Source organism: Silene latifolia, chromosome Y (assembly GCF_048544455.1).
Source record: "Silene latifolia isolate original U9 population chromosome Y, ASM4854445v1, whole genome shotgun sequence".
NCBI classification, from domain to species: domain Eukaryota; kingdom Viridiplantae; phylum Streptophyta; class Magnoliopsida; order Caryophyllales; family Caryophyllaceae; genus Silene; species Silene latifolia.
Genome location: NC_133538.1, coordinates 197,422,687 through 197,450,210, shown reverse-complemented (window position 1 = coordinate 197,450,210; position 27,524 = coordinate 197,422,687). Strand labels below are relative to the sequence as shown.

The 27,524-nt window shown below is 39.1% G+C and overlaps 1 non-coding gene and 1 pseudogene across 1 annotated transcript; both read left to right on the top strand.

The window, feature by feature from the left end:
* Window positions 1-7,596: 7,596 nt before the first annotated feature.
* Window positions 7,597-7,703, top strand: LOC141637062 (small nucleolar RNA R71). Its single transcript, XR_012541625.1, has one exon. It is a non-coding gene; the product is annotated as a small nucleolar RNA R71 (small nucleolar RNA).
* Window positions 7,704-20,567: 12,864 nt separating this feature from the next.
* On the top strand, window positions 20,568-24,074 carry LOC141629776 (uncharacterized; annotated as a pseudogene).
* The last annotated feature ends 3,450 nt before the right edge of the window (window positions 24,075-27,524 follow it).

Sequence of the window (27,524 nt, the reverse complement as noted above, 5' to 3'; positions counted from 1 at the left end):
ACAAAAGAGAGATTAAGGAAATAAAACTTGTATTAGGACTTGATTAATTGTTGATTACAAAACTAAAGAGAGATTTGATTGGTATTAACTACTCTAATTGTTGATAAGAAGAACATGCTCCTCTAATTAGACTAATGGGGTATTTATAGTGGAAATTAGGGAGGATGCATTAGAGTTAACTAAGGGCTAAACTAGTAATTACACTTTTTAGATTGAGCGGGGAGGAGCCGGTATTTTCCGAAGGAAGGGCTTCTTTCTTCGTAGCTTGGAGAAGAGGAAATCGCGCTGTAGAGGAATCCGGCGGATTAAGGTCGGGACGGGCGGATTCTGGCGATGGAATCCGAGCGGATTCAAGAGAATCCGGGCGGATTGTGGAGGTGGGATCCGAGCGTCTTGCTGGAAAGCCGCACGGATTCTCGCAGTGGAGGACGGCTGCCGGATTGGGGACAATCCGCACGGATTGTGCCTCAAAGAAGGCTTCTTCTTCTTTTCTTCCCTTTTCTTCATAAATTCCTTGGGGATTTCCTTGGGGGCTCAAGGATCCTTTCTCAACATTGCTCATCTACTATCATATGTACAAAGGCCTTCTAATCTTGTCTCTCCTTGATGCTTGGTCATTAAATTCGATCAATTTAGTCTTGTTTTGCCATGAAAATGCAAGATTCTTACTCCTTTCCTACCAAGGGATCAAAATCTCAAAGAATATGCAAAACAAAGAACTAAAGATAAGAAATGACCCAAATATGCACTAAAAAGCTTGGGAACAAGGCTAATTCGGAGGCTAAATATGCGCTAATTATGGTCACATCAAATATCCCCAAACCGAACCTTTGCTCGTCCCAAGTAAAGAGGTGACAAAGACTAGGACCATTATTTAAACTAACCTAATAACATAGCCGATATGAGACAATTAGCGGGTCTCACTCCGCCCCTTCAACTCACAACAAGACAACCATGAGGTAGGATGCCTTCTTGCAAGGCAAGGTGGGTCTTGCCAAAATGGCGACACATCCAAACATTAAGCACACAAAATCACATAATGGATGCATCTACAAAAGGAATAGCCACTTCCTCATCAAGTGGCGGAGGCACTAAAGAGGAACAAATTTAAGAGCATGTAATCCTTCACAAATACTAGTTCAACAAATTATTAAGGCTAAGAGGATGGCACTAAATCACCTCCAAATGGTGTTAAACTAGACTACTTTCGTCCTCAATTTCCAAATGCTTTCGTCAAAAGCGATCGGATGGTGGTGGAATGATGATCCCTATGATGCTAGTAGCATATGACATGACAAGTCTCGAATTCTGTACAAAAGTAAAGGTCATGGATCGTCCCAAGCTCGACCAAGTGGCTTGACAAAAGGCTTTTTGGGAATGAAATGCTCAAATCTTTATTCACAACGGGTGGATATGACTAGTATTCAAAATTGTCCTCATTTCACTTTCACATTTCAAAAATTTAAGATGGGATTTGTCCCTTCCGGGCTAGTGTCCTTTGCTTTCGCCAATCGCTTATTAGGCAACCGGTTAACCTCTAGACAATAGCTTTTCGGGGTGATAGTCACTCTGTCTGTGGGCGGCCGAATTCACAACCGTGTGGTGGCCCAATTCAATGGATCCCGCACCAAAGCACATCGAAGTGGTACGCCTCCATCAAAACAACTTAAATCTCTCAACATTCAACAATTCATAACATTTGAGGTTTCCTTGGCATTAAATTACTTCCACGTGAAAAAATTCTTTGAAATGAGCACTTCAAGCTTATTGATAGAAAATATTTTTGGGTTGCCTTACCACAAGGTCAATCAAGGTCACCTAGACAAGTTAACCAAGTCCACATCGCATCACGGGGTTGGATAGGTGACTCACATGCAAACCCTTGACTAGGCCTTGGGTCATGGGTCAAAAGACACTAGTATGACACTATCTAGGGTGTTTTACAACCATTCTAGTAGGCAAAGTCTTAAGTTGAACAAGTATTTGTAATGGCTTAGTTGCTCTTGTCAAAGTTCCTAATTAGGCATTTTTCAAAACATTTCTAACATGCAACTACATGCCATGATGCAACTAATATAAACATCCTAATGCAAGTGATTCTATCAACTAATATGACATATAAACTAAATGTAAGTCCTAAATTTCCATTGTTATACCACATCAATCAAAATAAAGCCACGTAGTCATTAACATAAAGAGGAAAAAGGAGATTGGAAAGATCATACCATGCGGTCTTCATTATTCTCATGTCTCGGATGTGGCGTAGTCAATCAATGTGAACAAGGATAGAACAAACACAATATATACAAAACAATATATACACAAGACTACAAAGGGAAATAAACATGTTTTTGGGTTTTTCAATTTTCAAATTTTTATGATTTTCGAAATTTTTCAATTTTTTTGGATTTTTTGAATAAGAGTTAAATGTTAGAATTCCCATCCCCACACTAATATGGGCATTGTCCTCAATGGCCAAAGTGATGGAAATTATGCAAAGATGATGCATGATTTCTATACTAAATGCAATCTATACTAAGCTACACTACATGATGCATGGTTTTTGTTATGACGGAGAGGATAATTTAGATTACCTCCCGTTGTGTATGCATTAACTTCCCCAAACCAAGTTAGACACTATTGCTAATGTCCAAGGATGGGTGTAGTTCATGCACACACTATGCAATGCATGAAACTAATTTGTCATTTTGGATTTTGAAAATGGGAACAATAAAATGAGAACACCTCAATGGTACCAAGGTGTGAGTCCTCTATGGTGCTAGGACTACTCCAACAATGATCAAAATTATAATTAAAACAAAGAGAGAAATAGACAAACCATGAGAGGGTAGGAGCCTCCAAGGCTTGCTAATCTTCCATCATATCATCACCATTATCACTTTCCTCATTAGAAGTGGTCTCAATGCCACTTCCCTCTTCATTTGCCTCTTCATCTTTCTCATCATCCTTTTCTCCTTCTTCACTTGCTTCCTCATCAATGTTATCATCAACTTCTTCATTACCAACAACCTCATTGTCACCCGAAACGACCCTAGGTGTACCCGGAAATAGGACTTCTCTATCCGCCCAACTAGGCAAAGGACATGATGGGTCAAGTAGTCCTTGCCTAGCTAAGTGTAGGAGGGGTGGATATTGAGCCAAGTAAGCATTTTTCCGGTCCTCAAAAGCTTGCTTGTGCATTGCTTGCATGAGGAGAGTCAAATAATCATTTCTAGCTTCAACTCCTTACGGCTTGAACTCTTGATACTCAAAGGGGTAGGGTGGTATGACAATGGAAGAGGAGGGCATTTCAAGTTCACCCTTTTGTTGTTGAATAATATACTCGGCCTCTTTAGAAAGGGGAAGTAGATAATTGGTCCGGTGGACGCTTAGACGACAAATCTTTGAAGGCAAGGTGAACGATCTAGCTTCACTAGTGAGCCATCCATACTTGGTATCAAGAGGGTTATGAGCAACCCACTTGTACTTGTGTATCATAGTATGCAAATCAACAAGATGACCACCCTCCTTTGCTTTATACTTGTTATCCTTATTGAAGTTAGGATCAAAGTACTTAGCTAGGATAGTGACTAGGCCGCCATTGACAATAACGGTAGTGCCCTTCTTCCCACAATCAATGTTGAGCCATATATCTACCAAAAGCCTCAAAGAGTTGAAAGGCTTGGTGTGCACTCTTCCAATGTTCAAAGCCGATTCAAGAAGAATAAAATCAAGTTTGGTGAAATGGTTGGTATCTTTCCTTGCAATAATGGTGTTGCCTATGACCTTGTGCCATACTCTTATGCCCGGATGGTGGACTAAAAGAGCACGACTCGCATGAAAGTCCTCAAATTTCCTCCCGGAAATTGCCTCCCAAAGAGGGTCGGGGTCATACTTTCCATAGTTCTTAAAATAACTCGGTTCATCACTAAGACCCAAAATTTCACTCAATTCCCTAAAGGGAATGCGTCTACTAACATTAGCTAGACGAAACTCGAGATTCTCCCTACTCTCAACTTTGGTGACTTTCAAAGAACTCAAAAACTCCAAGGTAAGGGAGGGGTATGTCAATTCTTTTGATTCAAACAATTTCTCTAACCCCATGGCTTTGAAAAAGGCTCTAGTTTGCTCAAGGACACCCAACTTTCCCAAGGTGTCCTCACAAATAAATTTGGTGGATTGAATTGATTTCCTAGCAAACTTGGCAAAAGTATCTCTATGGGTTTTGGAAATAAAAGTTACCTCCGGATATTGCAAAAGTTGATCGATTTCCGGAGTAGAAGATGTTGTTGCTCCCATAGAAGGTTGTTGTTGTTGTTGCACTTCCAAGTTTGGTGTTGCTACCACCATAGCCAATGCTTTCTTTGCTTGAAGAGCCTTTTGCCTTTGCGAAAGTGTCTTTGGTGCCTTTGTTGCTCCCTTAGTCCTTGCCATTGATGAACTAACCAAGAAAATAATGAAAAATCTTCAATTTGTAGTGCACCCAAATCGATTTAAAGGTGAAAGGCTTTGCCTTTAGGAATTCAAAAATCGACTCACAGGTTGAAGATTTTGCTCTTGGTTTTGATTTTTATTGAAAAAGGAGTGATTGATTTGTTGTTAGAAGGATGATTGATTTGATTTTGGTGAATGTTGTTGAGGGATTTTGTTTTTATGATGGAGAGGATGAGGGTTTTGATGTTTTGAAGTAGTGTTATGAATGAATGAATGAATGAATGAAGGTGGGAGGGATTTTATAAAGACCGAAAAATTCGAATCATAGGGGCAATCCGTGCGGATTCTCGCCCAATACGGGCGGATTCTCGCACTTTCGGGTTTGATAAAACTCGCCTAAAGACGGGCGGATTCGAAGAAGACGCTCGGATTTGCTTGATACGGGACGGGCGGATTTGCCTGAAGACGGACGGATTTGAGTCCAGGAAATTTTCCTTGTTTTCCTCAGCAGAGAAGACGGGCGTCTTCTGTCCAAGACGGACGGATTATCAGAGACGGGCGTATTACAGTTCAGGACGCCCGGATTCTCATACAGTAAAAAAATCTTTCAAAATTTCAGCTTATAGGGACGTGCGTCTTCATCCCAGTACGCTCGGATTGCATGAAGACGGGCGTCTTCTCCTCAATCCGTTCGGATTCTTCCCCTTGTACCCGGATTCAGTTCCATCCGTGTACAGTGCATATCCCTTATCAACCTCCTATTCTTCTTCAAATCTTGTTTTCTTCATTGTGGGGGCACTACTAAGGCATGGATAGCCTAGGCAATTGCCATCCCCACACTAAGCGAAAGCACTACACATCAATTTGAGATTGTTAGTCCCTCCCTCACTTCTCTCAAACATGACAAATATCTTGATCAAAGCAAATAAAAATCCAAAGATGACAAAAATGCAATACAAGAATTGAAATGCGAGTTAGGGAGTTAGAAATATTTACAAATGGTGGTTTAGGGAGGACTCCACCAAACTCTCATTCTTGATGAGATATCAAGGGGGCATGTCCAAGGTGTTGTTGATGTTGCTTAACACCTTGAAAAAGTAATCGAAAGCTTGTTCATAATTATAGTAGAGGTCTTCAATAGACTTGGCCCTTGTTGTCGGTCTTGATCGATGGCATTACCAATGTAGGGATTAAAAATCCCTTCAAATTCGTCGTCCCAAAGACCACAAACTTCATTAAGTTGATCATTGAAAATCTATTGATTTGATGGAGACAACTCTCCCAAATTCTTCTCTTGGCCAATGAGGCCATCCTCTTCTTCTTTGGTTGATTTTGACGAGCTTTGCAAGCTCTCCTTGTCACAATTCACTTGCTCTTTGAATGGAGCATCTTCAATTTTTTCCTTCCATTGGAGTTCCGATTTCTTCCTTTCATCCTTTCGGCTATAATGATCAATCATAAAACATGGTTCATGCAAATGAGGAGCTCTCATAGTCTTGTCAAGATTAAAGGTTATGCATTCATCTCCCACTTCTAGAGTGAGCTCGCCATGTTTCACATCAATCACCGCACCATGTGTGTAGGAAAGGTCTTCCTAGAATGATTGGAATGTTGGAATCTTCCTCCATATCAACAATGACAAAGTCCACCGGGATGAAAAACTTCCCAATTCGTACGGGGACATCTTCCCATATCCCTAATGGTGTCTTTGTCGATCTATCGGCCATTTGGAGTGTGATGTTGGTGCATTTAAGCTCTCCCATCCCCAACCTTTTACTCACCGAGTACGGCATGACACTCACACTAGCCCCTAGATCACATAAGGCTTTGTTGATCGTTGTGTCGCCAATGGTACACGGTATTGAGAAGCTTCACGGATCCTTTAGCTTTGGAGGTGAACTCCCTTGAAGTATTGCACTACTCACCTTAGTGAAGGCGATAGTCTCAAGCTTCCGGATCGACTTCTTCTTTGTGAGGATATCTTTCATGTACTTCGCATAGGCCGGTACATGATTGATTAATTCCGTGAAAGGAATTGAGACTTCCAAATTCTTCACAATTTCCATGAACTTTCCAAGTTGATCATCAAATTTGGGCTTGGCTTGACGACTTGAAAAAGGAAGTCTAATCACAATGGGCTCCTTCTCCTTGACCTTGTCTTCATTTTTCTTTGAACTTTCTTCTTTTGATGATTCTCCATCTTTGGAGCTTTGCACAATTTCTTCCTTTTCACTAGCTTCCACAACTTCATCCTTAAATTGCTTCCTTGGTGCTTCATACCTTGTACCACTTCTCAAGTGAATGGCACTAACCGTTTCATGTCTAGGGGGATTACTTTGAGGTGGTAATTGCCCCTTTTGTCTTTGTGAGCTTGAAGATGCTAGTTGAGTCAATTGTGTTTCCAACATCTTGGTGTGAGCTAGGATGTTGTTGATGGTTGTTTCCTTTGCTTGGCTATCTTTTTGCATTTGAGTGAAAAATTCTTGTTGATTCTTTTGCATTTGGAGGACCGCTTTTTGGACATCAAAACCTTGGTCATTTTGGTGATTGTATGGATTTTGATTTTGGTAACCTTGGTTTTGATTGTGGAAGGGTCTTTGATTTTGGTTTCTCATGGGTGGTGGAGTGTATGTTGTTTGAGGGTTTTGAACATTTTGACTTTTGTATGAGAGATTTGGATGGAATTTGGTGTTTTCATTGTAATAGTTGGAATAAGGGATACCACTCTTGTATGCTTGGAAAGCATTCACTTGTTCATTTGTTCCCCTACATTCACCTTGGTCATGTCACAAAGTTCCACAATTCTCACATATCCCACTTGGGATTGATGAGGATGTCGTAATGGCATTAACATGATGCTTTGGTGATTTTGAGACTTCTTCAAGTCTAGCCATAGCTTTTTCAAACTTCAAATTGATTGTGTCGATATGAGCACTAAGTTGAGCACCCAATTGAGTAACGGAGTCCACTTCATGCTTTCCTCCTCTAGTGGCCTTGCGAGGTCTACTATATTGTGAGTTATGGACCGCCATTTCCTCAATATTGTTCCATGTTTGATTGTCATCAACTTCGGTGAACATTCCATTTGATCCCATGTTGAGAATGTTCCTTGAATCCTCATATAGAACATTCCAAAATTGTTGTACCAAAAACCATTCGCTAAGTCCATGATGAGGACATGAGCGACAAATTCTCTTGAACCGCTCCCAAGCTTCATACAAAGATTCTTCATCCCTTTGCTTAAAACCCGTAATTTGAGCTCTTAGCATGTTAGTCTTCTCCAGTGGATAGAATTTTTTGTAGAAAGCTAGAGCCAACTTCTTCCAAGAATCTATTCCGAGGGTGGCCTTGTCAAGGCCCTTCAACCATTGCTTCGCGGTGCCGATTAGAGAAAAAGGAAATAAGACCCATCTAATTTGGTCTTGAGTCACACCCGTTTGACAGATTGCATCACAATAATCGCAAAAGGTTTCCATATGAGAATGAGGGTCTTCACTAGGCATCCCCCCAAATTGGCCCCTTTCAACTAATTGGATGAAGGCGGATTTGGCAATAAAATTTCCGGTTAGATGTTGCGGTGTAGGAGTACCATTTGGTAGGTTCTCCTCGGTGGGTACGGAGTGTGACGAGAATTTAGGCATTGTAGGTTGATTTTGTGGGGTATTGTGTAATGGGTTCTCCTCTCCTTCTATTGCGAAAGGGTTGACGAACTCCATAGTTGGTTGAACAACTTCACTAATACCTCTTAAATTCCTCCTAACAAGTCTCCTATTGTTCGTCAAGGTTCTTTCGATTTCACGGTCGAAAGGTAACAAATCACCTTGTGACCTTCTAGACATGCAAAATATCAAACAACTTGAAAACAATTAAAACCTTGAGGAGTTTTACTTCCCCAAGGTGAAGAAAGACACAACTAATAACAATAAAAAGGAAATCTAAATCAAACTGTTGGGGCTGGTGTCCTTTACAGTTAGTGCAAGGACTTATAAATCTCTAAAAGGATCAAAGGGTATACTTTTGTATCATAATCAGTTATTCCACGTTTATCAATAACAGTTGGCTTGCTAGATAAGTTTGACGTTATTGTCATACAGATGGCGGTGATCAACTGGTCCCTAAAAGTCACACCTATAGGATACGTTTGAGAGATGTGACGGTATGAAAATACAGTCATGTAGATGCCAAATTTGACTAACCAGTTAGTCTGAGTTATTTGACTAATAATTAGTCAAAATGTGATGTTGAGATATTTTATTTAATACGGATTAAATAATAATGGCTAAGGCGGATTAAGCAGTTAATTCGTAAATTAAATATAAAGCGATTTATATTTGATTAATGTATATTGAATATAATTATACAATATCGTCTTTGTCGGACATGTATTAATATTTCAACTAATCCGTATTATTAGTTGATGCTTTAATAACCGATAACCGATGACGATTTATGATAAAACCGTGTCATATACATTTAGCGCATTTCGGGTCGTACCATGAGTTAAAAATAAGAGAAAGTGGAAAGCCCACTCTCCCCATCTAAAGCTCACGGCCGAACCAAGCTCAAAAGGAGTGCTTCCTCTCCTATTTGCCCTAATCATTCATTTTGAGGAAAGAATTAGGGTTTTGAGAAATATTATCTCTCAAAACTTTAGATCTCACATCTAAACAAAACTCACAAAATAATCCTCTCGATATTGCAAGGCAATTAGGGGATTCATTCTAGCACAAGGGCATTTCTCGGACGATCTTGGGTGCATCATTTAGGAAGAGATCTACTTTGATCTCTCATTGCCAATTTGCACTAGGACCGAAGGTTAATTCTTATCTTTATCGTTTCATTGTTGTTTTCGTTTATGACTATAAATCACGTATTAAATTTGCGTTATAATCCTTCAAATTATGGGTTTTATACGGATATTACCCCTCAAGTGGTATCAGAGCGAGGCCACGTAAATTTTTTTATGTGATTTTCATCAAACGAAATGGATCGATAATTTTTTTGTTACTTAAATCCACACGGCTGAAAATTTTTCACGGCTAAAAATTTTTTTTTGCACGGCTGATCTTTCTTGGAAACCGTGTCTAATTTTTTACACGGCTGTTTTCTTGTATTCCGTGCCTTTTGTTTTCGATTTTGATCTATGCATATTATTTTGTAATCGATATTCATTGTAATATGTTAAAGATCTATCAATTGCTATTTCATTTCTATACGGATTAAGTGATATAACAATTGGTTTTTATCAAACCGTGTGGCTTTTTGTGTCTCGGCCTGTTTTGCTTTGGGAACCGTGTCCAGTTTACACGGTTGCATTGTCGATCTTTTGTTTTGTTTTGTTTTCGATTTGTTCTTTGCGAATTGTTGTTTTAAACGATAATTACAACAATATGTGAAGATCATGTCAATTGTAATTTTGTTTTAATCCGGATTATGTTCAAATTGCAATTGAGTTTTGTCAAATCGATTCGGTATTGGATGTTTTTTTCTCTCGGTTAGAGCGGCTGAATTTTTTTTTTTCCTTTTTTTGCTCACGGCAATGAGCAATCTTAAAAAAAAAAAAAAAAAAAAAAAAAAAAAAAAAAAAAAAAAAAAAAAATTCTGGTACTGTTCACGTACAGCATTGAAAAAAAAAAATTTTGTTTTGTTTTTTTTTTCGGCCATTATTGCATAATACTGATTTATGCACTCGCTTGATAGTGAAACGGTTCACCCACGAACAATTTAGTTACTTTAAAACGATTTAAAGTAACGGATTATCATGAATTAAAATTAAGTTGATGAAGCGGTCTTGTCACATAATTTTAATTGTTAAAAGGTGGTTTGGATAATTTAACATAATTACGGAATTATGTCACGAATAAATTTAATTTAGTTGATGCATTTTATTTATCGTTCTTGTTTATTTTGAATGCTTTTAATTACGTATTTATTTATTTTTGCAAACGGTTGTAACTTTGTGTGGCCTTAGTAGAACGTGTTACCGTAATGATGGAACACGGTCTTGGTTGTATTTTGAGATCTCGTATCTCCCTTTATTTCTTTTAATTACGCTTTTTTATTTAGAATGTAAATAGGTTTATATTTTGTAAATTTTAATTGTAATTTTAAGAAGACCGAAGAAGGAGACCGGATGCTCACTCCCGCTACATGGACAAAGATGGAACATCAAGACAAGCTTTTCGGGTCCAACGGTGGATTCCAAAGTTGTATTATGTTCTTTTTACTAGGATAGGCCACACTAGGAATTTTATTTACGTATTGCATTCATTTATTTATTTTATCGTAACGATAGTATGCATCATATTCCGCCTAAAACCAAACCACCTAATAATTGCATGAAAACTGACTCATATAGAGGTCACGCGTTAGTTTTCTATGACATTCGTATGTCACACGTTTTAAGCCATCATCTAAATTAATTCATTCACGCAGTTGCTAGTTATTCGTTCACTTAAAATGAATTGAAACTTAGTTGATGGGATCTTCCTCGTATAAAAAAAAATTGAGAACGGTCTTTATAGGTCAAACTCCAATGAATCCCTTCTTCGTCGGTAGGCATAATATGACCCCTTCTACGTCGGGTAAGTTGGAACCGATTGACTTATTTTATCTCAACACTATGGTCACTCGTACGATCCTGTGATCATGGTGGACCATAGATAGGATTTACGGAAATCTATCGACCAAGAGTTTTTACGGAAGAACTAGCTAAACAGTTGGCTTATCAATTTACGGAAATTGAGTCTTGGGATCACTTGTATTATTCTTGAGGGAGATCAATTATACAAGTGCAATGAGTCTACACGATTAAAATGAATTTTAATAGACTTAAATCACCTCGATGAGTTGCTTATTTCGTTTTGTTTTTCTTTCCTTTTCAGTGTAGATCACGTTCACATAAACTGCTAATAACAATATGGCTGGTCATTTGAACGACCCAATGCCAAGTGCCACATTGGACCGTGAGTCCTGGCTTCGGATCTTCATGAAACAGATGAATCAGTCAACTCGACTGAAGAATGATGGATCAAACTTCGCGGATCGGGAGGCGGATTACGGAATGCTGCCGCTGCTGACGGGAAGCTCAAATTTCTGCTTGAGCTCATGCCGTCAAACCCAGGCCCCACGGCTGGAATTAACGAGATCGACAAGTATAACGATTTCGCCTTGGAAGCGGGTGCGATTAAAAACGTAATCATTTTTGCAATGGAACCCAATTTGCAGAAACGCTTCATAGTCCAAGGTGCAAACAAGATTTTCACCACGCTCACCAAGGAATTCTCGAAAGCACCGAGAATCGTGACCTATGAGCATACCACTCGCTTCTTTGATGCGAGACTCCAGAAAGGCCAACCGGTTAGCCCACACATTCTCAGCATGATTGAGAATGTCGAGAAACTGGAGACGCTTGATTGTAAAATCAGCGAGAACATCGTGATTGACCGCATGCTTCATTCACTCCACGATGGTTTTTCGCAATTTAGAGCGAATTACTATATGAATGATTTGAAGAAAAGTCCCCATGAATCGCACTCCTTCTCGTACAAACCGAGAAGGACATGAAGTTCAGTGGGAGCATGAAACAGGATGTTCTCGTCGTGTCAAACAAGGGCAAGGGTAAGGGCAAAGTTCAGCCAGGCCTAGCGAGGGCAAACCGAAGTTTAAGAAGTCGGGTTCAGGTAAGAGTGGGCCTGGTGAGTCGAGCACCTCATCGGGCGCGACAAAGAGCAAGAATGACAACATGGAATGCCATCATTGCCACAAGACAGGGCATTGGAGGCGTACATGTCCTGTTTATCATGAGGACTTAAAGGCAGGTCGTGTTAAACCTGTTGGTATGTCTTCTTCTTCTACTTTTATTCATATGATTGAGATTAACCACGCAAGTTACGGAACTTGGGTACTTGATACTTGGTTGTGGTTCTCATCTGTGTAATCATGTGCGGGGCTCCAAACATCGAACCCCTCGTAAAGGGTGAGGTGGACTGCGTGTTGGGAATGGAGCACGAGTGGTCGCCGTCTCAAGGGGAACATACGTGATCCACTTCCTAGCGGATTTGAGTTATTTTTATATAATCGCTATTATGTACCCATCTTTTCGAAAAACATTATTTCAGTTTCTGCACTTGACAAACTTGGTTTTTCATTTGTAATAGAGAATAATACGTGCATTTTCTCTTTACACGATATGATTTATGGCAAGGCGCCTCCATGAACGGAATTTATGTTTTAGATCATACCACCGAAATATTACACGTAATGAATAAAAAGTTAAAGGTTGGTGACAAAGATCAAACGTATCTATGGCAATGCCGTATGGGACACATTAATGAGAAACGCGTAAAACAGATCATAAAGAATGGAGCTATCTCGGCCTTTGATTTTCAATCATTTGGCACGTGTGAATCATGTCTCATCGGTAAGATGACTCGAATTTCCTTCAAAGGTGTTGGAATGCGCGCTGCCGACCTATTAGGACTCATACACACGGATGTATGTGGTCCTATGTCAATCACCGCACGAGAAGGCTATAGGTATTTCATCACTTTCACGGACGATTTATGTAGATATGGCTATGTCTACTTAATGAAGCACAAAAGTGAATCCTTTGAGAAATTCAAGGAATACCTGAATAGGGTACAGAACCTATTGGGTAGAAAGATTAAAACACTGCGTTCGGATCGTGGTGGCGAGTATCTTTCTCACGAGTTTGATCAACACCTTAAAGACTCGTGGGATTGCCCTACGCTTAACTCCACCTGAACACCTCAGCTGAATGGTGTGTCCGAACGGAGAAATCGAACATTACTTGATATGGTTCGATCCATGATGAGTCACACCGTGTTGCCCGACTCATTGTGGGGTTATGCTCTTCCTGTCACCGCTCTAATACTTAACCCAAGTCCGTCTAAAGCCGTTGACAAGACTCCATATGAACTATGGAAGGGAACGGTCCCTAACTTGTCCTTTATACGGGTTTGGGGCTGCGAGGCTTATGTCAAGTGGAGACACGAGGATAAGCTCGGCCCGCGATCGGTCAAGACATACTTTATAGGTTATCCTAAAGGAACACTTGGTCATTACTTCTATTCGCCAACCGAACAACGTGTTTTTGTTGCGGCTAGTGCGACATTCTTGGAGAAGGAATTTCACGAGAATGCAAAGAGTGATAGAACCTTCGACCCGTCGGAGATTCCAGAACCAAATACCGAGCAACCATTGGAGGAACCAATTCCTTCAATCCCTATTGCGAATATTCCCGAGGAACCTAGAAGGTCGGGAAGAGTCTCTATTCCTCCGCATGCGGATACATTGGTATGGTCGAGGAACATGACATAGATGACGTTCTACTCTTAACGAGTAGTGAACCCGCAACCTATAAAGGTGCCATGACTAGTTCCGACTCAAAGCTATGGCTTGAGGCCATGCAATCCGAGATGGACTCTATGTATGAGAACAACGTATGGGATCTCGTTGACTTACCTGCTAAGGTTCGTCCCCTTCAATGCAAATGGCTTTACAAGATAAAGCATTCTGTAGAAGGTCAACAAGATATCTATAAAGCACGACTAGTTGCTAAAGGTTTCACCCAAGTGCCAGGTTTGCACTACGATGAAATTTTCGCACCCGTAGTCATGCTGCGTTCCATTCGGATTATCTTAGCGATTGCCGCTTTTCATGACTATGAAATTTGGCAGATGGATGTGAAAACCGCCTTCTTAAACGGCTTTTTGGAGGAAGAGTTGTACATGGTACAACCCGAAGGTTTCATCGATCCACAACATCCTAAGAAAGTGTGCAAGCTTAAGCGTTCCATTTATGGACTTAAGCAAGCATCTCGGAGTTGGAATCATCGCTTCGACCAAGTGATTAAAGAAAATGGATTTACTCGATCGGTCGAGGAACCATGTCTTTATATCAAGTCGAGTGGGAGCAAGATTGTCTTCCTAATATTGTATGTTGACGACATACTCCTGATTGGGAATGACATACCTCTCTTAACTTCGGTGAAAGTATGGTTGAAAAACCATTTCCAGATGAAAGATCCGGGAGAGGCACAAAGAATTCTAGGCATCCGTATCTATCGAGATAGATCACGACGGATGTTATCTCTCGATCAGAGTCTTACATAGACAAAGTCCTAGAGAGATTCAGAATGACTAACTCCAAGAAGGGGTTTCTTCCTATGGCTCCAGGGGTGCATTTGAGCAAGTCTCGGTCACCGAGACACCGAAAGAGAAAGAGCGCATGACACGGGTTCCTTATGCCTCGGCTATAGGATCAATCATGTATGCCATGATATGCACACGTCCAGACGTGGCAAATGCATTGAGTATGACAAGTCGATTCCAACAAAGATCCAGGTGAATCACATTGGATGGTTGTCAAGAACATTCTTAAGTACCTACGGAGGACTAAAGATTGGGCATTGACTTATGGAGGCGAACAAAAGCTATGCGCAACCTAAGCATCGCAGACGCTAGCTTCCAAACGGATCGTGATGACTCGAAATCTCGCCTGATTCGTTTTTTACTCTTAATGGCGCCGCAATCACCGGAAGAGTTCCAAACAAATCTGTTACAAAGAGATTCTACGACGAGTCCGAGTACTATGCCGCGTCCGGCTTAAGCAAAGGAAGCGATATGGATGCGTCAATTCTTACATGGACTATCTGTAGTGCCTAGTTCGAATGACCCGATCACCATCTATTGCGACAATAGAGGTGCCATCTTCCAAGCTAAGGAGCCAAAGTCTAGCAACAAGTCTAGACATGTACAACGGAAAGCTCATCTAATCCGAGATTACGTGGAGCAAAAGGAAGTAGTGATAGAAAATATTGCTACAGATGATAACATAGCAGATCCTCTCACTAAACCATTACGACAAGATAAGCATGAAGGGCATGTTAATTCCATGGGAATTAAACGTGTTCCTAAGTTGTAGTACTCTTTTATGGATTAGATTCATTCTCTTTTGTACTCTATACGACATCATCGTTTTGACATTTATATATATTTTGTTTTTCATGTGGTTTTTGTACGACATTTTTGAACACCACAAAGTGAACTGAACAAACATTATATTTTATGGTCCTTAATTACCCACGTGAGCTGATAACTCAAGGTAATTATTTTGTGACGTTGGTTGATGGTGGGTTCAACGAGCCATAAGTCAACAGGTTGACTGACCAATCACAGAGGCGATTTATACGGATATCTCGTAGGACACAATTGTGACATCAACGTGGAGTCCTAAATGTTTTATAACATTCGGTGCCCGGTCGTAGATAGGACCTCCATGGTGATCCTAAGAGTCGATTCTTTTGACTATCGACTGTCTCTTGAGACTAAGGCAGATTTTGGGTGACTTTGGTTTCTTTCTCACGGTCATCCGTAACAGGGGCCAAGTAGATTGTTTCGGTCATTTCATGCGTGCTTAGATCGGAAGGAGTTCGAGTTGAAGGAAATATTCACCTTTATCGGTACTCGATATTTCTCGGGGCCACTCGAGGAGTCAGAATCGAAATGCATGGCCATGCTCGAATGCGGTTCGTTTTATCGCTTAAGTTACTCTCTAGTCGGGGAAACCACTCTAGATACAGATCGATTGTAAAATACGACCTTTGCGGATCCGGATCTGCAAATTGTTTTACATTGAGTGGGAGAAATTTTAAATGAATATGAGAATCGGTTATCGCACATACACTTGTACGGACAAGTGGGAGTATGTTGGAGGTGGTGTCCTCCAGTTAGTGCGGATAACGTCATTGCACATACACTTGTACGGACAAGTGGGAGCTTGTTGGGGCTGGTGTCCTTTACAGTTAGTGCAAGGACTTATAAATCTCTAAAAGGATCAAAGGGTATACTTTTGTATCATAATCAGTTGGTCCACGTTTATCAATAACAGTTGGCTTGCTAGATAAGTTTGACGTTATTGTCATACAGATGGCGGTGATCAACTGGTCCCTAAAAGTCACACTTATAGGATACGTTTGAGAGATGTGACGGTATGAAAATACAAATCATGTAGATGCCAAATTTGACTAACCATTAATCGAGTTATTTGACTAATAATTAGTCAAAATGTGATGTTGAGATATTTTATTTAATACAGATTAAATAATAATGGCTAAGGCGGATTAAGCAGTTAATTCGTAAATTAAATATAAAGCGATTTATATTTGATTAATGTATATTGAATATAATTATACAATATCGTCTTTGTCGGACATGTATTAATATTTCAACTAATCCGTATTATTAGTTGATGCTTTAATAACCGATAACCGATGACGATTTATGATAAAACCGTGTCATATACATTTAGCGCATTTCGGGTCGTACCATGAGTTAAAAATAAGAGAAAGTGGAAAGCCCACTCTCCCCATCTAAAGCTCACGGCCGAACCAAGCTCAAAAGGAGAGCTTCCTCTCCTATTTGCCCTAATCATTCATTTTGAGGAAAGAATTAGGGTTTTGAGAAATATTATCTCTCAAAACATTAGATCTCACATCTAAACAAAACTCACAAAATAATCCTCTCGATATTGCAAGGCAATTAGGGGATTCATTCTAGCACAAGGGCATTTCTCGGACAATCTTGGGTGCATCATTTAGGAGGAGATCTACTTTGATCTCTCATTGCCAATTTGCACTAGGACCGAAGGTTAATTCTTATCTTTATCGTTTCATTGTTGTTTTCGTTTATGACTATAAATCAGGTATTAAATTTGCGTTATAATCCTTCAAATTATGGGTTTTATACGGATATTACGCCTCACAAACAAACACCGTCCCCGGCAACGGCGCCATTTTTGATCGGTCCGTTTCGTGTTCACAATAAAAGGTGTGGTCGTTGGGTCACGTCCGAATCAAAACACAATTTATAGCTTCACAAACAACTCTACAATTAGTAAAGAGGCAAGTAAAGGTCGGATCCCAAGGGACGGGTATTGAAATGAGATTTCTATTGAAACTAGTGGTGTCTTGGGGGTGTCACAAATTGGGTTGATGTAGAAGGTCACTAACTAAAATAACAATGAAAATAAACTAGCAAGATGAATTAAAAGGGGTATAAACAATTGATTAAAAGCACTAGGGTGTCATGGGATCATAGGGGAATCATGGGAATTGATCATACAAACATGTTCTCAAATTATAAGCAAGCGATTATTGTTGTGATGGATTGAGTTTGGTTATATCTTACAATCCTAGGAAAGTTTGGGTCCCGGAGCCGAATCGATTAGATTGTACAACACCTACAAGTCGACTTAATCTTCCCTACTCAACAACATGCATGGTCTAATGAGACTCGAGTTGGGTTATGTCTTACAAGTCTCATTGAAAAGATAGAAGATGGTAGTAAATGCAAGGATTCATAGGCTTAGCATTTCATCAAATATAACATGTGCATGAGTTGAGATCAAAACAAGCAAGCAAATAAAACATGAAAGCATATTAATTTAAGCATGAATCATTCCCCATGTTGGTTTCCCCTAATCACCCATTAACCCTAGCTAATAGACTACTCACTCATTATCATGTTGATCATGCTAGCAAGGTTGTCAATCATACCAACAAAATGAAACATGATGAGTAAATGAAAGTAATTAACAATAATTAAAAGGGATTAAGAGAATTATACCTACTAATGATTCCAATAATAAAGCAAAGATAAAAGAAGTACTTGAATGCTTGATTAAGAGGTTGTCAATCTCCCAATAATAACCCAAATAATCTTCAATTACCCAAAATAAAGGATGAACAAAAGAGAGATTAAGGAAATAAAACTTGTATTAGGACTTGATTAATTGTTGATTACAAAACTAAAGAGAGATTTGATTGGTATTAACTACTCTAATTTTTTATAAGAAGAACATGCTCCTCTAATTAGACTAATGGAGTATTTATAGTGGAAATTAGGGAGGATGCATTAGGGTTAACTAAGGGCTAAACTAGTAATTACACTTTTTAGATTGAGCAGGGAGGAGCCGGTATTTTCCGAAGGAAGGGCTTCTTTCTTCGTAGCTTGGAGAAGAGGAAATCGCGCTGTAGAGGAATCCGGGCGGATTAAGGTCGGGACGGGCGGATTCTGGCGATGGAATCCGAGCGGATTCAAGAGAATCCGGGCGGATTGTGGAGATGGGATCCGAGCGTCTTGCTGGAAAGCCGCACGGATTCTGCAGCTGGAGGACGGCCGGATTGGGGACAATCCGCAGGGATTGTGCCTCAAAGAAGGCTTCTTCTTCTTTTCTTCCCTTTTCTTCATAAATTCCTTGGGGATTTCCTTGGGGACTCAAGGATCCTTTCTCAACATTGCTCATCTACTATCATATGTACAAAGGCCTTCTAATCTTGTCTCTCCTTGATGCTTGGTCATTGAATTCGATAATTTTAGTCTTGTTTTGCCATGAAAATGCAAGATTCTTACTCCTTTCCTACCAAGGGATCAAAATCTCAAAGAATATGCAAAACAAAGAACTAAAGATAAGAAATGACCCAAATATGCACTAAAAAGCATGAGAACAAGGCTAATTCGGGGGCTAAATATACGCTAATTATGGTCACATCAACACGGCCAGAATTCTGTGACGAGGTAGAAGCAGCTGCACCTGTACTAGCCCGTGAGCGAGCACGAACTTCATCAAGAGTGCGAGGGTGATGGCCCCACCACTCGGGGAATTTTTGTGACTTAATAAAGCATGAAGAAATATCGTGGCTAGGGGTGGAACAGTGAGCACAAGTAAGCTTCCTACGCCCTTGTCTCTCGAGTTCACGAAGGGCTCGCCAATCAATAGAGGCCGCAGCTTTAGAGGCATCACGGACAGCGAAGGCCATGACCTCGGAGGCTTCATCCTTCGAGATAGTGTCACCCACCCGCAATAGCTCCTCTTGCAAGACTAACTGAAAAGCTCGATTGAGAGTAGGCAAAGTATCGAGAGACAAAAGTTGAGAGCATAAATTACCATATATTGAACGATCCAACCCTCTGAGTCGTCGCTCTGTTTCCGGATGGATTGTGTTTCTGGGTGATTCTCCTAATTCTTGGAAAACCAAGAAACAGCAGACCTTTTCCCTCTCTTCCGCTGAAGCCGAATACCGGTCCATCGCTACTGTTTTATGTGAATTAAAGTGGCTGAAGGGCCTTCTTGCTAGTTTGGGTATTTCTTTGTCTCGCCCAATGTAGATTTATTGTGATAGTCAATCCGCTCTTCATCTCGCTCACAATCCTGTTTTCCATGAGCGCACTAAACACATTGAGGTGGACTGTCACTTTATTCGCGACGCCATTACTGATGGGATTGTTACTACTTCTCATGTCGATACTCAGTCTCAGCTTGCTGATATCTTTAACAAGGCATTAGGCTCAGTTTAGTTTGACTCTCTTCTCCGCAAACTGGGCGTTCTTGATCTCTACGCTCCAGTTTGAGGGGGGTAATAGGCCGACTTAGGCCCATATTGATTAGGGTTTCGTTAGGGTTATATCCCGAGCAATTTGTATTTAACTATCGTCTTATGAATGCAAATGATAACACAAATTTACCAATTCAATATACTTCACTATTCCTAACACCCTAATTTTTCGAAATTTGTTGCTGATTTCGCTGAGGTAATCACTCGATTTCTTCCTACTTTCTTCCGTACTGTTATTTTCATCTCAATTTGTTAACTATTGATGCAGTTTTTTGTATGATTGATAATTTTGTGCTCATCAAGTTGATAAGTAATCTTAGATTGTCGATTAATAACTTCCGAATTGATTTAATTTTATGAATAATCGCATATTTGTTGCTAGTATATGATTGATTGCTTGATCTTTACTACTGATGAATAAAGTAAGCACTATTTCGTACCTTACATCTTTGATTCCTACTAATGATAAGATTCGATCATCCTAATCATATTCTGTGACTATATTATATTGGCCTATTTTTTTGGTTTTTGGTTAAATGTAATGCAGTGCATAAAGTCAAGTATTGTGTGCTGTGTATTCAGCATCTAAATTTTATTTTATTTTTTTTGGTTCTGCCTGAATAATATACTGTTTTCTTCTCAAATGGTGTTGCATTTGTGTCGGATACTGACATAATCTAGTATTTTTAGGTTCTGAGCTCTTACACAAGCAAAAATGGTTGATGAGATTAATGTAGTTGGGTCGAGAAAGCGTGCTAGGGAGTATTTTGATGACGAAGTCGAGTTATTTGCAATCATTTTTGGCTTTCTCAAAATAATATTATGTTCATGGCATCACATGAATTACCGAGGGAAACAAATATCATGGGGTGAGCATGAGCGTGTTGAAAAAAGAAAATATTTGATGAATACATTAATGAATGCCCGCATATGTCGAGAACAATTGCATATGGATAGAAATTATTTTGTCAAGTTGTGTTGGATTTTGCAAGTCAAAGGGGGTTTAAAGACAACTAGAAATGTCACAGTTAAGGAAATTGTAGCCTATTTTCTTCATATACTTGGACATGATTTTAAAAATAGGACTATTGGTGTTGTGTATACTCGGTCGGGAGAAACTGTGAGTAGTCATTTTCATATGGTGCTTAAAGCTGTGATGAAAATAGGCCAATATTATATAAAACAAATGGATTCTAGTCTTAGTTTTGAAAGAGATGGTAATGGAAATGGTTTCAAGGGGTTGTTGGAGCGCTTGACGGGACTCATATTCTAACAGTTAATGTATTATACAACAAGTTGTATATACAACCTATTTAATGTAGTTGAGCTTTATTATAAAGTTTTCGAGTTTTATTAACAAAATTATCGAGTTATGGTACAAAGTTATTCAGCTTAACAGAATAATTATTAAGCTCAATAACTTCGTAAAGTAGCTCAGTAACATGTAAAATAGCTCAACAACTTTGTGTAAGAGCTCAACAACTTTGAGGCGGTTGTATAATGCTACTATACAATTGGTTCTAGGATAGTATTTGTGATATTCTAATGACTGTATAGGCCTAGATATAGAGACATGGGCGGTCATATTACAACCAATGTCTTAGCTACATGTGATAGTAACCTCCATTTTAGCTATGTTTTGCCGGGTTGGGAAGGTTCGGAATCCGACCAACGTGTACTCGGTGATGCACTTCGCAGACCTAATGGTTTAAAACTTGTAAGAGACAAGTATTACCTTGTGGACTTAGGATATACTACTGCTCCGGGTTTCTTAACTCCATACAAACGTACCCGTTATCATTTAAATTTGTGGAGAGGAAACACACCAACAAATGCTAAAGAACTTTTTAATTTGCATCATTCTTCGGCTCGATATACTATAAAAAGAGCATTTGGTTTATTGAAAAAGCGATGGGCTATACTTAGGAAAAGTAGCTTCTATGATAAAAAAAAAACACAAGTTAGGATTATCAATGCTTGCTTCATTCTTCATAATTTTATGAGGGGCGAAAATGTAAACGAGGAGTAATTGTTGGTGGAGGTGGATGAAGAAATAAGAAATACAATCCCAGTTGATAATGACGGTGAGGAAGAGTTGGGACTTGTTTTAACGGTACGCTCAACTGAGGAATGGAATAAGTTTAGAGATGACCTAGCCTTGAAAATGTTTGCCGAATACGAAGCCCGAAGATCATAAGGTAAAGATCTATAGACATACTTGATGGCTTTAAATGTGTTATTCTGGTTTACATCAAATCACTAGGCGCACTCCAAGCCTGCTTAGTCATTAATGGTAAAATAAAATCCAGTCTCTGAATAATGCATTGTAATAATACCTTATCTCTTGATATCTATTTTAATTTCCATGACACATGACCTGAGGGCAAATAGCTGTCTTGCTCTTGCTGACAGTCCAGACTGTCCAAATAACTATATTGTTCCCTTGCTCCTTGGACTGTCTGAAGGCATTGTAAGCTCAAGACTCCTGAAAAACTACATTGCTTGTAGTATTCTGGTTGAATGTGTTATACTTCTTATTGTCAGATGCTTGTACATGATGTGTGTTACTTGTTTTTCTACTCTGGTGAACCAAGTGCTATCCCCAACAGCCTTTAATTCCGTCTTTGTTTATTGTTTCCCAGATAGTCAAACATGAGTAGCAAAGGCAAAGCACCTATGTCATCAGCACAATCAAAAAAGAGGGGTTATCTGATTTGGAGTAAGCAAATGGATGAGACGTTAATAACAGTATTGTACAATCAGTTAAAAGAAGGTAACAAGGCCGAGGGTGAATGGAAGCCACAAGCTTATCAAGCCGAAGCAGATGAACTTAGGGCCACTTTAGGAACCTGCGTCACCTTAGATAATGTGAAGAATCGTATAAAGTCTTGGAAGAAACATTATGCCAACATAACTGATATTCGTACATTCTAAAAGTTCAAATGGGATGAAGAGAGGAAAATGATAGTCATAGGAGGAGAAGAATTGGACCAATGGTTTTCATTTGTTCAGGTAAAACTTTTACCTTTAATTACTGTACAATCAATTTGAACAAGATTTTGAGCCTGTGCAGTACTGCAAACCTGCAGTGCATTGGGCCTAGGTTAACTATTTCAGTAGGCATTTTTAATGTGTTTTTTACCCAGTGGTGTTACCTGAACGAATGTTGTACATTATCTGAACATGGACTGAATGAATGTTGTGGCTTTTCGTTTGGTATTGTCATTTGGGCAATCACTTTCTACATTGCTGTGAATGATGGCTCAGTCTCATAGAGTAAGGTAATGCTTAGTGACCGCACTGTCAATCTGTCATAATGCTTAGTGACATGCAGTACTTTATATATGTGGATATATCTAGCATTTCTGGTGAATGAAAGAGACTTGCATTATCTGTGTACTTACCCTGCATGCGTCTGAAAACTTTGAAGTTAACCAAGTTTAAAGACATGTTCAAATTTATTAGTACACGTTTGTTAAGTGATAATATGAAAGGCTCAAAGCTAAAATCCAGTGACAGTACACTTGCATTATCTCACATTTGCAGTCAGTCTCCTATACAGTACAATCCAGTGACAGATCCTGCATTTGCTGGCACAAGTTTATCTTGCATTGCACTTATGTCCCTCTATTTTATTGATGTTTATTTTAACTTTCTTGTTAGGAATACCCACTTGCAGCCCCTTACAAGAACAAGGCGATAGATTATTGGGATGATATATGTACTTTATGTGGCCCTGATAGAGCTTTAGGTGATGGTGTGGAGATGCATGATGAAGCGGCCATGGCTATGGATGAAGAAATTGAAAGTGAAGAAGGTAGCTCAAAAAAATTGATCTCTTCCTCGGGGTCTAAGAAGCAAAAACGTGATCGGTTGGCAGATGCCGTTACCAAGTTTACTGAGTGCTTTAGTGACTATGTTCAAAGCAAGCCGAAGGAGATTCCGAAACCTTCACCCGAAGAAGTACATGAAGTTGTGAAGAATGTTTATGGTATTGGGAGGCACCAAGTCATGAGGGCAGTGAAGAGGTTTTTTAATGGTCCGACCGAGGAGTTTGCCATGCTTAAAAAACTCCCGGATGACGAAAAATTAGATTGGCTCCTGCTTTGTTTAAATGATCCGTAGCTATGTAGATGAACAACAGTTATGTAGATGCTTAAAAATTGTGATTGTTGGTATTTTAACAGTGATGATGAAAACATTGGTATGTCGGAATGGTATGTCGGAGTCTAATTACAATGGAAAAAAAATATTATTTTTAAGCATTGCATTTGAATCTCTCATATTAGTTGTCAATTTGAAATTTTAAGCTTTGAAATCCAAGTGTCTCCCAAACATCATTGGAAAATTGAAAATTGTAGTTGATTTCGAAGGGTACTCCAAACAATAATATGGAATTGGAAATGGAATTGAATTTCAATAATTCTATATCTTGAATTAGATTATTGCAAATTGAAATAATTTCAGGTTCCCAAACACAACCTAGGGATAATAAAATAAGGTAAACAAGCACTTTTCAAAGAAATTATACACCAAAGTGAAAAACCCAAATATCGTCAAATTTCATAATGGTTGAACGAACGACACAAAACTAGTCGATGGGCTATGGAGACGGTATGAATGTCTCCGACTCATAGGGCTACAACCCGCATGAGTAATCATACGATCACCCTCCTCCATCTCAAATAACACTTTAACAAACGTATCAACATCACAAGGCAACACTAATGGACCATCATTATGAAACCCATACTCTAATTCAGCTTCTTCAAGTAGCATTTTGAACAAAGGATGGTTTGTGTACTCAATTTTGATCACAAACCTTTGTTTTTCAATACCTACATATATTGATAAATAGCCTTTTGGTGTTGAAAGCCCTACTTTATTCGGCTTATTGGATCCGCCGCCCATTTACCGGTCCGTGGGGTAGTTGGTGTTGAAGGGAAAAATGATGACCATGATTTGATCTTCACCATAAGATGACTAGTACTCCTATGTAATATTGCATGGGATGCACTACTTGGACTTGATTGAAGACCTTGGTTTTTTTTTTTTTTTTTTTTTACAACAAGCGATGAATAACTTACATTATTACGAACAATACAAAGCAAGCTATTCGACTAAGTGGCCCCAGACTCCTAACCATCGAATCTAGTGCTACCAAGCCATTCCTAAAAATTACATAAACATTAAGAAAGATAACAAACGCCATTAGAACATCAAGGGCATGATGGTGAAAGCAAGCGAAAGAGCCACGGGCCATATAACGAGCTTCATAAACACGGGAGACCTCCAGATACCGTCGATACTTACAAGCCTGATGTGACCATTATTTGCGCACATTTAGTCCCCTAATTGAGCCTATTTTGCATACTATTATAACATTCTATGGCCATTTTATCCGTCAAAACCTTCCTATTTGCTTTTCTATCGCATTTCATATGTTTTGTAGAAAAGGAGATAATAAGGCGGAAATTCCCGTCTTTCGTGCATATTTGGAACCTTATTGATGATATTAGATGGACTAGTATGAAGAGGAGGCAAGAATGATGACCAATGATGTAGGAATAAAGAGTATATAGAAGGGTCATAAGGTTTAAAGCAAGGAGGAAAAGCAAGGAAGCCATTCATGAAGAAAATTGCTCGGAACGCAAACCAAGAGTTGCTCCTTTGGCTCTGAAAATATGCTAGATGGAACGGCGTCGAAAAAACAAGCGATCTAGGCTTTTGAATCACTCCAATAGGAGTCCGGATGAGAAAATGACGTCCGTTTTACAATCCGAGCTCAAACAAAGAAGCTGTACAGGAATCTGCGCGTCCCGCGCTGAAGACGCTCGGATTGTCCCAAATCCGCTCGGATTGCTCCTAATCCGCTCGGATTCCTTCCCTTGCTACAATCCGAGCGTCTTGCTCCAAATCCGCTCGGATTCCCTTGCTACAATCCGCCCGTCCCGACACCAATCCGCCCGGATTCCAGTCCAGCGCAAATTCGTTCTTCAAGCTTTCAAGAAAGACGCCCTTCCTTCGAAAAATACCGGCTCCTCCCTGCTCTAAATCTCAAAAGTGTAATTACTAGTTTAGCCCTTAGTTAACCCTAATGCATCCACCTAATTTCCACTATAAATACCCTATTTGTAATAATCAAACCATCAAGTTTTCATTAGATTAGAACCAAGTTTTATTAGATTAAATCAAACTTTCTTAGATTAGATTAGGAGTAGATTAGAATAGATTAATCTCAATCTTTCCACACAAATTACACATTAATCTCTCCTTAATTATTGTTCAAGTTTATTATTCAAGTTTATTATTGGGTAATTGAAGATTATTGAGTTATTATTGGGAGATTGACAACCTTCCATCAATCAATCAAGTTTCTTCTATTATTCTTGCTTTATTATTTGGATCATCTTAAGTTGGTATAATTCCTTTACTCTTTAATCTTTATTGTTCATTTCTTCATTCTATTATCATGTTTATACTTGTTGTGATGATTGACACCATTAATGACATGTTTCCCATGATAATGAGTGAGTAGTCTCTTGCTAGGATTAGTGGGTAATTAGGGGAAACCAACATGGGATTGATTCATGCTTAAATTAATATGCTTTCATGGTTTATTTGCTTGCTTGTTATGATCTCAACTCATGCACATGTTATGTTTGATGAAATGCTAAGCCTATGAATCCTTGCATTTACTACCATCTCTTATCTTTTCAATGAGACTTGTAAGACATAAACCAACTCGAGTCTCATTAGACCATGCATGTTGTTGAGTAGGGAAGATTAAGTCGACTTGTAGATGTTGTACAATCTAATCGATTCGCTCCGGGACCCAAACTTTCCTAGGATTGTAAGATATAACCCAACTCAATCCATCACAACAATAATTGCTTGCTTATAATTTGAGAACATGTTTGTATGATCAATTCCCATGAATCCCCTATGACCCCATGATATCCTAGCATTTTTAATCAATTGTTTACATCTTTCCTTTTATTGCTTGTTTATTGCATCTATTAGATTAGAATCATCAACCCATTATAATTGTGACAACCCCAAGCACAACCATTATTAGATTGAATAATTTGAGTAACCACCGTCCCATGGATCGACCTCGACTTACCACTAACTAGTTGTATGTTGAGTATTATAAATGTGTTTGATTGGATGAGTGACGACATCATCCGGATCAAAATGGCGCCGTTGCCGGGGACGGTGTTGTTTATTTGAATTGTTCTTTTGTCTAGTTTTAGTTGTGCTTCTTTTTCTTGAGTTTTATTGTACTTGTTCTATTTCACATGCTCAAACATGTCTACATTCACTTTTTGGCAATATAAAAATGAATCATTTGATAAATATGTTGCAAGATTTGAAGATTATATGACTCATGCTTGGCATCATGGTTTTACTCTTTCAAATTATGAAGCATGTTGTGTTGTTTATGATGGCATGAACCTTGAAACCCGCAACTTGGCATTTCACTTGAGTGGTGGTAGGATATGTGAGATGAGTTGTGAGGAATTTTGGAAATTTGTTGAGTTCATGACCATTCATTGTCTTAAGCAAACTATACATGACATATTTGAGAGTGCCAAGGAAGGTATAGAAGCGATAAAAATCACATTTCAAAAATTCATTGAGGAAAACTATGATGAAAAACAGATTTGTG